General features: G+C 37.7%; 1 protein-coding gene across 1 annotated transcript in view; it reads left to right on the forward strand.

Moving 5' to 3' along the window:
- The window catches only part of KCNB2 (potassium voltage-gated channel subfamily B member 2), a 331,202-nt gene that overhangs the window by 50,134 nt on the left and 268,498 nt on the right, over window positions 1-12,570 (forward strand). The window lies entirely within an intron of this gene.

Here is a 12,570-nt window from a genome sequence, read left to right on the forward strand (position 1 = left end):
AATCTGGAACTGAGCTAGAAGTTGCTAGACACTTAGAACAAGCCTATTTAGGCGATTACTCAGAAATGTAATAAAAATTAAATAGGTTTGTTACCTACTATGGAAGTGGAAATTATTCTACTTCCCTAATAGCAAAGTCATACAATCCTATCATATATAGTCATCAGCGAAAAGTCAGCAGTTATATTTCTATTCCTTAATCTAATTCCTCCTCCTCAAATTTCCCTTTTTGTGTAGACTTGAATTCACAAGATTTGTAAGGAGAGGACACAAGAAAGTAAGATTCCTATACAAAATGGAAACAATTCACTGAAGGGTAATCAGACCAGACAAGCCAGTGTTCGGCAAACTCATTAGTCAACAGAGCCAACTATCAACAGTACAATGATTAAAATTTCTTTTGAGAGCCAAATTTTTAAACTTAAACTATATAAGTAGGTACATTGTTATTAACTTAATTAGGGTTCGTGGTATTTTGTGGAAGAGCCACACTCAAGGAGCCAAAGAGCTGCATGTGGCTCACGAGCCACAGTTTGCCAACCACTGCAACAAGCAATAGAAGATCACAGTCATATTTTATTTAATGTTGGATTCCTGTAGGTAACATGGGGGTTAGAAGATACTCAGTAGATGTTTGATAAATAAAGTTATTTTGGTTATTCTTTCATGTACAGCTTTTCCTGTTATAATGTTAGCCTTTTAAATTATAAGAATAGTATCACTGAAAATAATCTTACATAAGCTTATGTAACTAAGAACTAGATAATCTCTTAAAATGAATATTCTGCTACATCAAAGTATATATCTTAAAACTTAAAGCATAAGAAATTTACATCTTGGCTTAAGAGATTCGCATTATTGTTGCATTATGCTATGTCCATCTGCTCAAGTACTGGACATATTTAGAGGCTAGTGAGCCAACGTGAAAGATTCATAGTGAATGGCTTATTCATCTGCCTCATACTCTGGTACACAGAAATCTTCTGATTTGTAAATTTTACCCAAAAGTTATCTTTCTTTTTTTCATGATAAGGGAATTATGAAATGCATATTTGGGTTAAGAATGATTTTGTTTTCCGTATTCACTTTAAAAGAAAATATGGAGTTAATAATAAAGTGAGTGCATGCACTGATGCTGAATTTGAGAACTTTTTCTTTTTCTTCACTAATATTGCAATATATATGTATACACACAAACACAAACACATGGTTGGAGGGAGGAAGAGTGACAGGAAGGGAGGGAGGGGTCTACCTACATTAGGACTGTTCACAAACATTTCTCCCAAGTTATCCATGATTATATGACTTGCTTTGGCCAATGAAATGTGAATATCAAAGTGAGTGTCACTTCTGAAAAGACATGTTTCCTTTTTCCTGTGGAATATGGAGGTGTGTATTGAGATGGGTCTTGCACCAGCTAACGCCTCTCAGTGACTGAATGTTTATGTAAGTCCCATGCAATGTGTTAATTTCATAAATATTGAATGAGAATGAGACTTTTGTTTGTTAATCTTCTGAGATCTTGGATTTGTTTTGTTTTTGTTATAGCGGCATAACCTAACATACTGAGACAAAACCTAAAATATCCACAAAGGGCATTTTTGTCTTGTACCTTTAAAGGAAAATGCAAGTTTGTGTCTGTTAATAAGCATTGATATGAATCTGAGGGAATAAAAATAAATGAAAGGAATTTTTAATTTGAACTGCTTTAAAGTTTATAGTTTTTTGGGGCTTCTTTTATAAAGTTGTCAGAAGAGAAGACAACATGTAAAAGGAAGTTTTATTTGATTGCACTGAGTATTTGGCATGCTCGATAGTTGTAATTTAAATTAAAAATGACAAGTACTATATTTAGTATTCATGGTTGTCGACATCTTTCAAAGTTTGTATAATATTTACATTTAGAAAGATTTGCTGAGCCCTAAATATCTGTAGCAGGAGAAGTACTTTAAAGTGCAAAACACTGAAAGAAATATGACTATGGAATGGAAATAGTTTCATTAAATTCTTTCATATGCCTCCTCAGGATAAACTGAGAAGTATAAGCACATTACTTTAAGATGTATAAGATTTATTTTATTTATTTATTTATTTATTTATTTATCTATTTATGTATGTATGTATTTATTTATTGCTGTGGAAAAGGCGAGAGAGAGAGAGAGACAGACACACACTCTGGGGTCTTCGGTGACTAAAAGGAAAGATGTTAAAAATTCAATTCAATGGGAGAAAAGATAGGCTTTTAGGTATTATGAGAACCAGGATAATTGATTTCTTCTCCTGTTTCTGTTTTAATTCCTGGACAAGTCCAGTGAGAACTGCTGTGGGGTAAGGACTATGCTCTGACAACTGTCCCATCTTAATGATACTTCAGGAGATGGCGTCAGACGTGGGGCCATGGGGTTGAGGGCCCACTGCAGGGTCTGAGTCAATTTCCAGTTCCCCCTTCCTGATCTGGAGCCATAATCTCCTACCAAGGCTGAATTGATTATGTGGGAATCAATTGTAAAGACCATTGCTGTGGCATCTGAAATGATTGAATCTGCTGCGTTATGGTTAATTTTATAAATATTGAATGAGCCACAGTCTGCCAAATGGCTTTGCTTTGTTTATTGGGTTTATAGGAAGCAAATGGAAACTTATTCTTTTTTGTTTTCAAATTGAAGGGAAAAGGAAACCTCTTTGTAGAATATTAGTTAATATAAATCTTTAAGTTTTAATGAACATTGTTTCACTTATCTCTACTCAATAGTAATTGAGCAAGGTATTATGCTAGACACTCTATGATATAGGAAAATGAATAATATTAGCCTCCAACTCAAGGAATTTAGAGTTTAACTGAGGAAGTTATAATCTTGTTATATACCTTATACTGCTATTGCATATGACTCAGCGCCACTGATATTTATGATAGCCTTTTAAGAATTTGAAAGAGAAAATGAAAAGATAAAATGAATTTATGGTAAAAAATGTAAGGTGTTTTCCATGTGAGAAAAGTTCAAAATGTAACCCTGCCACAAGGAGCTAAGTAATTTGTCTGTCCATCCCCCCTCCCCCCCATCCCTGCTCCCATCATTCAAATGCATGTCCTTCATAACCTCTGGTCCAGATTACTGAGCAAATATTTCCAAACCACATATAATCAGGCAAAAAAAAAAAATGTTAACTGCTATGGCTTATGATGAATAGTCTTAGATAGATGGCTAGGGGTAGGGTGTGACATTTCAGTTGTATTTTGATAGTTATAGAAATAAGAAAGTATAATAATTGAGTTTGGTGGCTGCAACATGGACTTTTGACCAAAATGACCAAAATTTTGGTAATGACCAAAATTTCTAGGCTAATATGTGGATAGAAAAGCTGTACAGGATTTACCAAGCTATATGCTATCAATACTGTAGTATTTTTCTTTATCTGAAGATCATTGACTCAGCAATTCCAAGTAAGGTAGCACAAGTAGTAACAGGACAGAAACCCTCCATCCCTGCTCTGCATATTACTCAGCCCATCTACTTACTCTTTGTTTAAATAAAAAAATTAAAGCATTAGAATAGTTTTAAATATTATAACAGACTAGAAGCAGAAAATTAGAAGAAAGTGTCCTCAATGTACACACATTATTACTCAGAAGTGATGGTTAACAAATACCTGTACAACAGAGGAGACAGAAAAACTTTGAAAAGCTCAACAACCTGGGACCCTTTAGTGGGAGGGAGTTGTTTTTCGTAGCTCACCAGCCCCTGAGGGAGCAGTTATTTGATGGAAAAGTAGTTCAGGGTGGCACTGTCACTGTCCTGGGGAAGATGCTACCCTCTTCCCATTAGCATCAACTGTAGACTCACTAACTGAGCCCATCCCCCGGCTGGCCCAGAGTGCCCTGCCCACCATCACTTCCTGCCATGCTCCAGCCCTTGACTCCTTTGCCTAGTCATCCGCAAATGGATCACGTGCCCCTCTTGTCTTTGGGTCTTCTGCTTTCTTCTTCCTGAAGTCCTTCTTGCTAACTTCTGCTCAGACTCTGATTCTCACCTCTTATGCCACTCATTCAGAGAAGCCTTCACTGACCTCCCAGAGAGAGAGGTGTGCCCCTGCCATGCTCTATGCCCATGACATCCTGCATCTCCGATGTCCAGCCCATCCCACATCACATTGGAATTGCTTAACAATCTTGATCAGGGGTTGGCCAACGATGGCCCATAGACCAGATTCAGCTCATGTCAATTTCTGTAAATTAATTTTTGTTGGAACACTTGTTTATTTATTTATTTTTTTAATCCTCACCCAAGGATATTTTTCCCCTTGATTCTTTAAAGAGAGTAGAAGGAGGAGAGGAGGGAAGGAGGGAGGCAGGCAGAGACAGAGAGAAAGAAACATCAACTGTTTGCCTCCCACATGCACCCCAACCAGGACCTGGGATCAGATCTGCAACCAAGGTACATGCCTTTGACCGGGAACAGAGCCTGAAACCCTTTGGTCTGCAGATGGATGCTCTAACCACTGAGAAAACCTGCCAGGGCTCTGATTTCTATTTCTATGGTTCCTTTTGCACTGTGATGGCAGAGTTGAATAGTTGAGACAGAGATTGTACATCCCACAAAGCCAAAAATACTTGCTCTCGGGACTTTTCCAAAAAGTTTTCTGACTCCTGATCTTAAGAATAAGCAACCCGTTTATTTACCTTACCACTGAATGTCTAATATTTGGCACCTGTATAAGAGTATGTATTTAGCTACTTCAAAATCATGGTTAATAAGCTAAAGAAATTCCATTCTACTTGTGACTTACATTTATCTAATTTCAAAGAGGATTTTCAGTGGTATTTTGCCTGTCGCTCTGTAAACTCAATTTATGAAGATAAGGAAACGGTCCAAGACATAGATTATAAAAAGCAACACAAAGTATTATGTATTCACTTCTTTTGAGCTAAAGAAATCATCTGCTCTTGCCAGTGGCATTAGCTGTGCCTGCTTTTTGGAATTTTCCAAATATCACATACATGATGTCAAAGTGGAAAGCCAGAATCAGCGTGGGGTTTGCCTCCTAAGGCTTTTCTGCTGCTGTTATTGCCTGTGCCATAGGACTCTCTGTTGCAGGAACACTTTGATGCAGCCAGTTTCTGTTCACATTGCCCGAAACTGGCATGTTTTCCTTTTTATCAATGGCAGTATAAAGCCATTGCATACAAAATCCAGAAGTTAGTATCTCTTTACCATTGGGGTTTCCTTTTCTTTTTTTCTTTTTTTAAATTAAATCATCATGTTATTATGGCATCATAAGAAAGTTTCATGGACATTTTTTTAAAATAAAAATATCTTGAAATGATCCAATGAAAATATCTTTGCCCATATATTATAGAATTGGCTTTGTTGTCTTGCTTTAAATCTGCCCCAACTCCTTGAATGTTACCATAAGTCTAACAGAGAGTTAGATTGTTTTCTTCATCAAATCAATATACCAATTGTCAGTCGTCTAACAATGATCTGTTAGACGATTGACAATTGGTATATTGAACAGAAGGGTAGAGCTCAGCCCTAATAATATAGTTAGATTGTTTGTTCTGTCCCCATGCGAAGATTAAGTCTTTCTGGATTTGGGGTTCTAGAATTCATCCCTAACATTGCCACAGTCAGCAGGGTCCAACCCATAAACACCAAGAAACAAAACAAAATACACACACACACACCCAAAATAAAACACACAAAAAAACAAAAAGAATGTGTTCTAGTCACAACAAACCTTGTATTTTGGTCTTAAAATTGTATTACCTCCTGTAAAAAAAAGAGTATCAGCAAATTTGTTAATTATTCTTTATATATTTTAGTTGGCAAATTAAAGCCATTTTATTTAACATTTCTTAATTAATGATAATATTATCTCTCAGTAGGAGTTGAATGTACTTGCATTTTTATAGTTTGTATCAATTACATTAACCTTCTATTTGCCAGCAAGCAATTGTCCTTAGTCAGCATTTTTTACATAAAATGATCCCAAAGATAGAACTTCGAAAATTAAGTCATTAGTGTGCTTCAAGTAGAGAGTATGGGGAATACTCTCATTAGACCTCTGTCATTAGTACTTTGCCTCCTGTGACTTAGAGAAAGGGAGAATTGTGAGCCCATAAGTTTGGAAAAGGAGGCAAAATTGGAGGCACAGACCTTTTATTACTCAGTAACATTGGAAGGTCTGGTTATGAACTTTATTGGCATTTGTTTAGCAGTGATATCCACATGACACATTCAGCTTCTGTAGGCTGAAAATCTAATCACTTTTCTGTTGTCATTGCTGGTCATTGAAGTTTAAACTTTGCCTTGACTACTGCATAGTACTTAGACACATTGTAACTTAGTTCCTGACTTACTTCCACTGCTAATATTTAAGGGCAATATTCAGGCATCATACTACTCAATACTGGAGATAGGATTGCTATCCTACAATGTAAATCTTAACTCCTAAAATAGAGGCTGATATAGTTGTTGATCTGAAATACCATTCATTGTAACAAAACAAAACAAAAAATACTGTTTGTTAAGCATAGCACGGGAATTCTACTTCCAGGACCCTAAATGATGTCGGGGGCAAATGATGAGAACAAGGATGCAAGAACTGAAGCTCCACGACTAAGCAGATTTGCTGATATATTTTAACTTGCTTTGGTCCTCCGTGTCACAACTGAAGTTTGGTCAACAATCACACAGTTGTCACTTTTCCAAATATTCTCTATTTCTGTTCATTCTGTGTGTGTGTGTGGGCAGAAGCTCTGGGAAAGCTGTGTTATCATTCCTGAAATGCAAAGTGTTCTATTTCGCTTAGAAGGTCTGTTCTTTGTACTAAAAGCTGATATTAGGCATTTGAGAAACTATCAAGAGGAAATGAACCTTGGCATTTAATCCTCAGAACATCTGTAACGGAAACTGAGTGGTCATGATTGTCCCAGACTAAATTTGGGGAGGTGGCCTCAATTTTGTCTCTATCCTTTTCCCCTTCCTTTGGGTTGCATAACACAAGAAGTAGAATTTTTACCACTAAATCTCTACTAGAATATTTGCTACCGACTGAATTTTAATCGGAATGAATGTGCACTTTGAGTTACTTGAATTTATGTCACCCTTACCAATATTTCTTCGTTTTGCTTTACATAAGAGCTGTGTGAGATAATTATATGAGTCATACTACCTCATTCTATGGGTGGGTTCCAGCTACCTTTTACAGATACCCCCAAATGCATTGGCTTCAGGAATAACCATTTTACTCTGACTCACAATGTTGTGGGTTGAGAATTCAGGCAGGGTGTGGCTCCATGTCTCTTCTGCATCAGGTAGCATCAGCTGCCGTCAACTGGTAGGATTCAGCTGGGGGCTGGCTGGTCATTGCTTGTAAGTTTGGCACCTTTGTGATAGGAGCTGGAAGTCAGGCTTCATACAGGCTTCTCTCCTTTACCATGTAGTCTCTGAGTCTTTCCATATCACCTCTCCAGTAGGAGAGCTGTACTTCTCAAGTGGTAACTCAGGCTTCTAGGGGTGAGCCTTCTAAGAGACCCAGATGGAAGCTACAAAGTTTCTCGTGACCCTAGGCCCAGAGCCCCAGAACATCACGGAGCCCACCAAGGAAAGGAGACATAAATATTGCCTTTCTCTAGATGAAAGGAGAACCAAAGAATTCATGGGCATCTTCACTGTGCCACAAATGGGTGAGTGAACTGAGTAGGCAAAGCCAGCATGCTAGTCACTGACCATGAGGCTGTATCTCCTGCAAAAATGATGTGCCTCCCATCCTTCTCTTACTCTCTGCAGCCAATCAAGTGATCACCATGAGTTTGACCTCTCAAATTTAGCCTCTGGGCATCCTTTGCATAGCTTCCTAACTAGTGTCCCTGTCTTGACTTCATCCTTGCCAGTCACAGAAGCTAAGAGAAAGTCATGATACAGACTTTCCCTAGAGCTCAGCCCTATTGACATATTGATTTTGGTCTTCTAGCCTCCATAATTGTAAGACAATAAATATTTAGTGTTTTAAGTCACCTGGTTTGTGGCACTTTTTAGGACAGCCCTAAGGAGTTAACATACTAGCTCTAAGACCTTGGATAAATTACTTACCCTCTCTCTCTCTCTTTGTACTTTAGTGTTCTCGTCCTTAAAATGGCCATAATAATCAGCCTTACTTAATAGATGTTTTGGGTGGATTAAATGAGCCAAGATATAATAACGGCTTAAAACACTACCTGCACACAGTAGTTCTACAGTCTATAAGCTGTTTGAATGTTTATGTGTGTCTTCCACTGGGTTGGAAACTATGTTTCTATTTGGTTTTTATACCTTATTTTTAATATGTTTTTATTGAATTCAGAGAGAGAAAGGTAGAAGGAGAGAGAGATAGAAACATCAGTGATGAGAGAGAACCATCAACTGACTTTCTCCTGAGTGTGCCCCACTGGGGATCCAGTCTGCAATTCGGGTATTTGTCCTGACTGGGGATTGAACCCTGACCTCCTGGTTTACAGGTCAGGGCTCAGCCTCTGAGCTTTATCAGCCGAGCTATAACTTATTTTGAGAAGTCTAGTGACAACAGAAAGTGAGAGTTCAGAAAAACAAAAACCTTGAGTTCAAGTTCAAGGTGTAATATTTAAGAGCCACTCAGTGTAAGGTTTGGAGCCTTATTTTCATCATCTGTAAAACAAGGAAAATAATAACAATTTTGCAGGGTTGTTGCAGAAATTAAAATTTATAAATGTCTTATAAGTAGGCCTTCAAAAAGGAGAGAAGTATGTACTTTTCCTCAGAATCACCCAGCAAAGAGCCATGAACATACTAATTGCTCATAAATGACTTTCAATTGGATGTATTAACTAATCCCTTAGTACCCGTTTAGTGACTTTTTTTTTTACACAATTCTGTATTTTTCCTCAAAATATTCTTGTGGTTTTAATTTTGTGTCCTTTAACTTAAACTACAAAAGTCATTCCTATCCAGGATTGGAATGCTGAGTAGAAGCACATGATTTTTTTAAAAATGTATCTTTCATTATTTAATGAACTAGCCATCAATCACTTCTCCTTGTTTTGTGGAGGGAGAGAAAATGATTTTAACATTCTTGACAAGCTTTTCGTAACTGCCTCTTGATGCCAAATAGGTTTTCTCTTCTGCTCATAACTCTATCAGCAGTCTTGCTTAGAATGTTTTATTTCTCTCTGTTGTGCTGTCTCTTTTGAGACAGCCAGTCAACCTCTGTGTGGCTCACCAGGGGCGTGCCACTCAAATGTGCAGTAAGAAAGCCTTTGCAGCACAAGGCTAGGCGATGAGGGTAATTAATAGAAGGCGGCTGTATACAGTCACTTGGGGAAGATGTCAGGAAGAAATGTGTCACCCCGTGGCATTGCTGCTGTGCTCGTTAACAAGGCTGACACAGCACAGTGGGGACCTGGTGGGAACAGCAGTGCCCACATGGTCTTCTGGCTCTTAGCAGCTGCCCAGTGTCTTGGCTACGCTGGGGGCACCACACAGGACATCATTAGGGATTTCGTGATGTTGGCAGCTTTTGATTTTGTTCTTTGGGCCCACTTGTGTCCCATTTGTGTCATTACTACAAGTCTGAGACATAAAGTCTTTTAAACTATTAGGGAAAATATTACACAGCCTTAAATAACTTTCTTAGGATTTCCAGAGAGCCACGTGGTCTTTTTGTTGTTGTTGTTAATCACCACTTGAGGATATTTTTTCCATTGATTTTCAGAGAGAGTGGAAGAGAGAAAGGAAGAGGGAGAGGGAAAGAGAGATAAAAAGAAAGAAACATAGATGTGAGAGAGAGACACTGATTGGTTGCATCCTACACATGCTCCGACTGGAGCCAGGGATAAGAAACTGCAACCCAGGTACATGCCCTGGATTAGGAATCGAACCTGTGACCCTTTGGTGTTTAGGCTGATGCTCTGACCACTAAGAACACTGCCAGGATGAGCCATGTGGTCTTATTAGGGCAGCCTTCTTAGTCATTGCTAAAGGAAGGAATATCTTTGAACAGTTAGATGTTGTGTCCATAACAAAGAGGGATATATTTAAGTAAAGTGTTTTTTAGTGCTTTTGAAAACTGCCTTAAGAAGATTGTGGGTAAGCCTTTTAGGTCACACACAAAGTCATTTACTTGCAGACCAATTGCATTGGAAAGAAATGTTCCAAGTGAATCTCTTTTTTCCAATTTTAACTTTGTCTCTGTCAAGATGTATGACTCAATAAAGATGCTAATGATGGCAGGTGAGCATAATATTATAGACAAGGTGTTAATTAAATGGGACTTATTTTTATAGCTATGTAAAAATCATAATTTTTAGACTAGCTTTGCAGGAGCAACTATAAAAATGTCATATTCTTAATATTCAATAAGAGGAACATTTCTCCACCAATTGAAAAATAAGAAGAAGGCCTTGAAGATAATTTACAAATTAACCAAAGTATTATCAAAGAAATGTAAATTGAATAACCTACCTTTCAAATTGTATAGTAGCAAGAAGTAAAAAAAAAAAAAAAAAAAAAAAAAGAATGCTGGTGAGTATACTGCAAGACAGGCCCCTTGGAATAAGTTAAATTATTATTATTTTCTGGAAAACAACTTGGCAGTATGTTCATATCTTTCAACCCAATAATTTTATTTTTAGGAATTACTCCTAAGGAATAATAAGAAATTCCTTATAAGACTGTATGAAAAAGAATAAAATATCTCAGTATTAGGTATAACTACTTCTTTCACAGAATTATGGGGGAAATATAGAGGAATGACTACATGGTAGTGACGAGTCTATGGAATCCTGTATGCTGTTGATGAATACTTGATGGTATGTGAATGTGCTCATGATACGAGGAAAAGAAAATATAGAATTAAAGATGGACTACTGTCCTATTTATAATTTATAAAATTCTAAGATATTTCATAAATTATAAAAGATAGGAAAATGCACCAAAATGTTAATGATGGTGAATGGCAGGATAATGGCAATTTATGCTTTTATGGTCAATATTTGTCATACTGATTATTGTTTATTAGTTTACAACCAGAAACAAGTGGAACATTAGGATTTTTGCCTGGAGCCATCTAGAGAGAGGTCCATAGCTCCATAGCCCTGTGGTTTGGCCCTTTATGAGGCTATGGGTTGGTCAGTTTGGCCAGCATGTGATTTGCAGGAAGGTATGATAACCATGGAGGAGAGATCATGAGTAGACCATGAGGGTTGCTCCCCTTGGAGAAGAGAGCCAAACAAACAGGGGTGGACATCTGCACTTACCTGAGCACCCGCGGATGGAGTGTGTCTGAGATGAAAGCTGGGTTCTGGGTTCCAAGAAGAATGAGTACGTACCTGTGGGCTGGATGCTAGAGACATGGTATCTGGGAGAGCAGGTCAAAGGGACCAGTGTTGGGAATTGAGATGGGTCATGTGGCCAAGAGAACAGATTTGGCTAGAGAAGAGACCAGGGCCAAATTGGTTTTAGGACAAAAGACTGACTGTATTGGATGTTGCTGAAGAAGGGAAGGTGAAGAACCAGAAGCACTGCCTCTGCTGGATTTCTTTATGGGTTCCTTCCAACAGAGTGGGGCAGCACTGGTGGTAATGCTGAAGAGGTGACAAGTGTCAGAGGCAATAAGAGGAGCAGCAGCCATTGGGGTGGGGGAATAATAGTGTTTGAGGAACAAAGATGGGGAGAACGGACACGGGAGAGAAGCAGAAGGAAGGAAGGTGGGCCCCTGACAGTAGAGGGGACTGTCATTCCCAATACGTTGCAAGGCACTCCAAGGACCCCTTGTTTCCAAATGCAGTGATTCGGAGAGAGAGATGGAGGTTGGAATTTTCCCAATGCATTTATTGGAGACTGAGCTAGCGAATTTAATTGTTACTCTTACAATGACTCATTCCCCACTGCTGCATTCCCAGGCTGGCATGCCCTGGCGAATGCAAAACTATTGAAATGTATGAAGAATAATGAAGATAAAACACTTAAGTGTCTCTTTGTGCAACAGTAATACAGAGCACGAGAAAAAAAATGATTTTTTGATTTATATTTTATGATCTATTTAGAAAATAACAAGTTTAAAAAAACAAACTTTCCAGATATAGCTATAAAAAAAATGCCTTCCCTGGACTCTGAAGATTTATCACTTATACATAATTGGTCTTAGCAAAGAAAGTTATTTCATTATAAAGGTTTATTCATTATATTATATATGTAGGAGTGAACAAGTTTGAATAAGAATATTAAATCCTAAAAATAATCTGTCTTTTTAACACATTTTGAACATCACATATTATTTATAAAGTAAAAATTATGATTATTAAAGAAAAGTGATGTCTTTAGACTGGGCCAGTAAATAGGCAGGAATATATTAATTTACTTATTCATTCATTCATTATTGAAGAAGTATTTATTAAGCATTTGCTGTGTGGCAGGCGTTGTTCAAAGAGCTAGTGTTTCTGAAAGCGATGGTTGCTGGAGGAGGTTTGGTGGTTAGATGAAAAAGATGAAGGGATTAAGAAGTACTAATTGGAATGACAAAATAGTCATAGGGATGTAAAGTACAGTATAGGGGACA

The sequence above is a fragment of the Pipistrellus kuhlii genome, unplaced genomic scaffold (genome assembly GCF_014108245.1).
Source record: "Pipistrellus kuhlii isolate mPipKuh1 unplaced genomic scaffold, mPipKuh1.p scaffold_m20_p_14, whole genome shotgun sequence".
In the NCBI taxonomy this organism is placed as follows: domain Eukaryota; kingdom Metazoa; phylum Chordata; class Mammalia; order Chiroptera; family Vespertilionidae; genus Pipistrellus; species Pipistrellus kuhlii.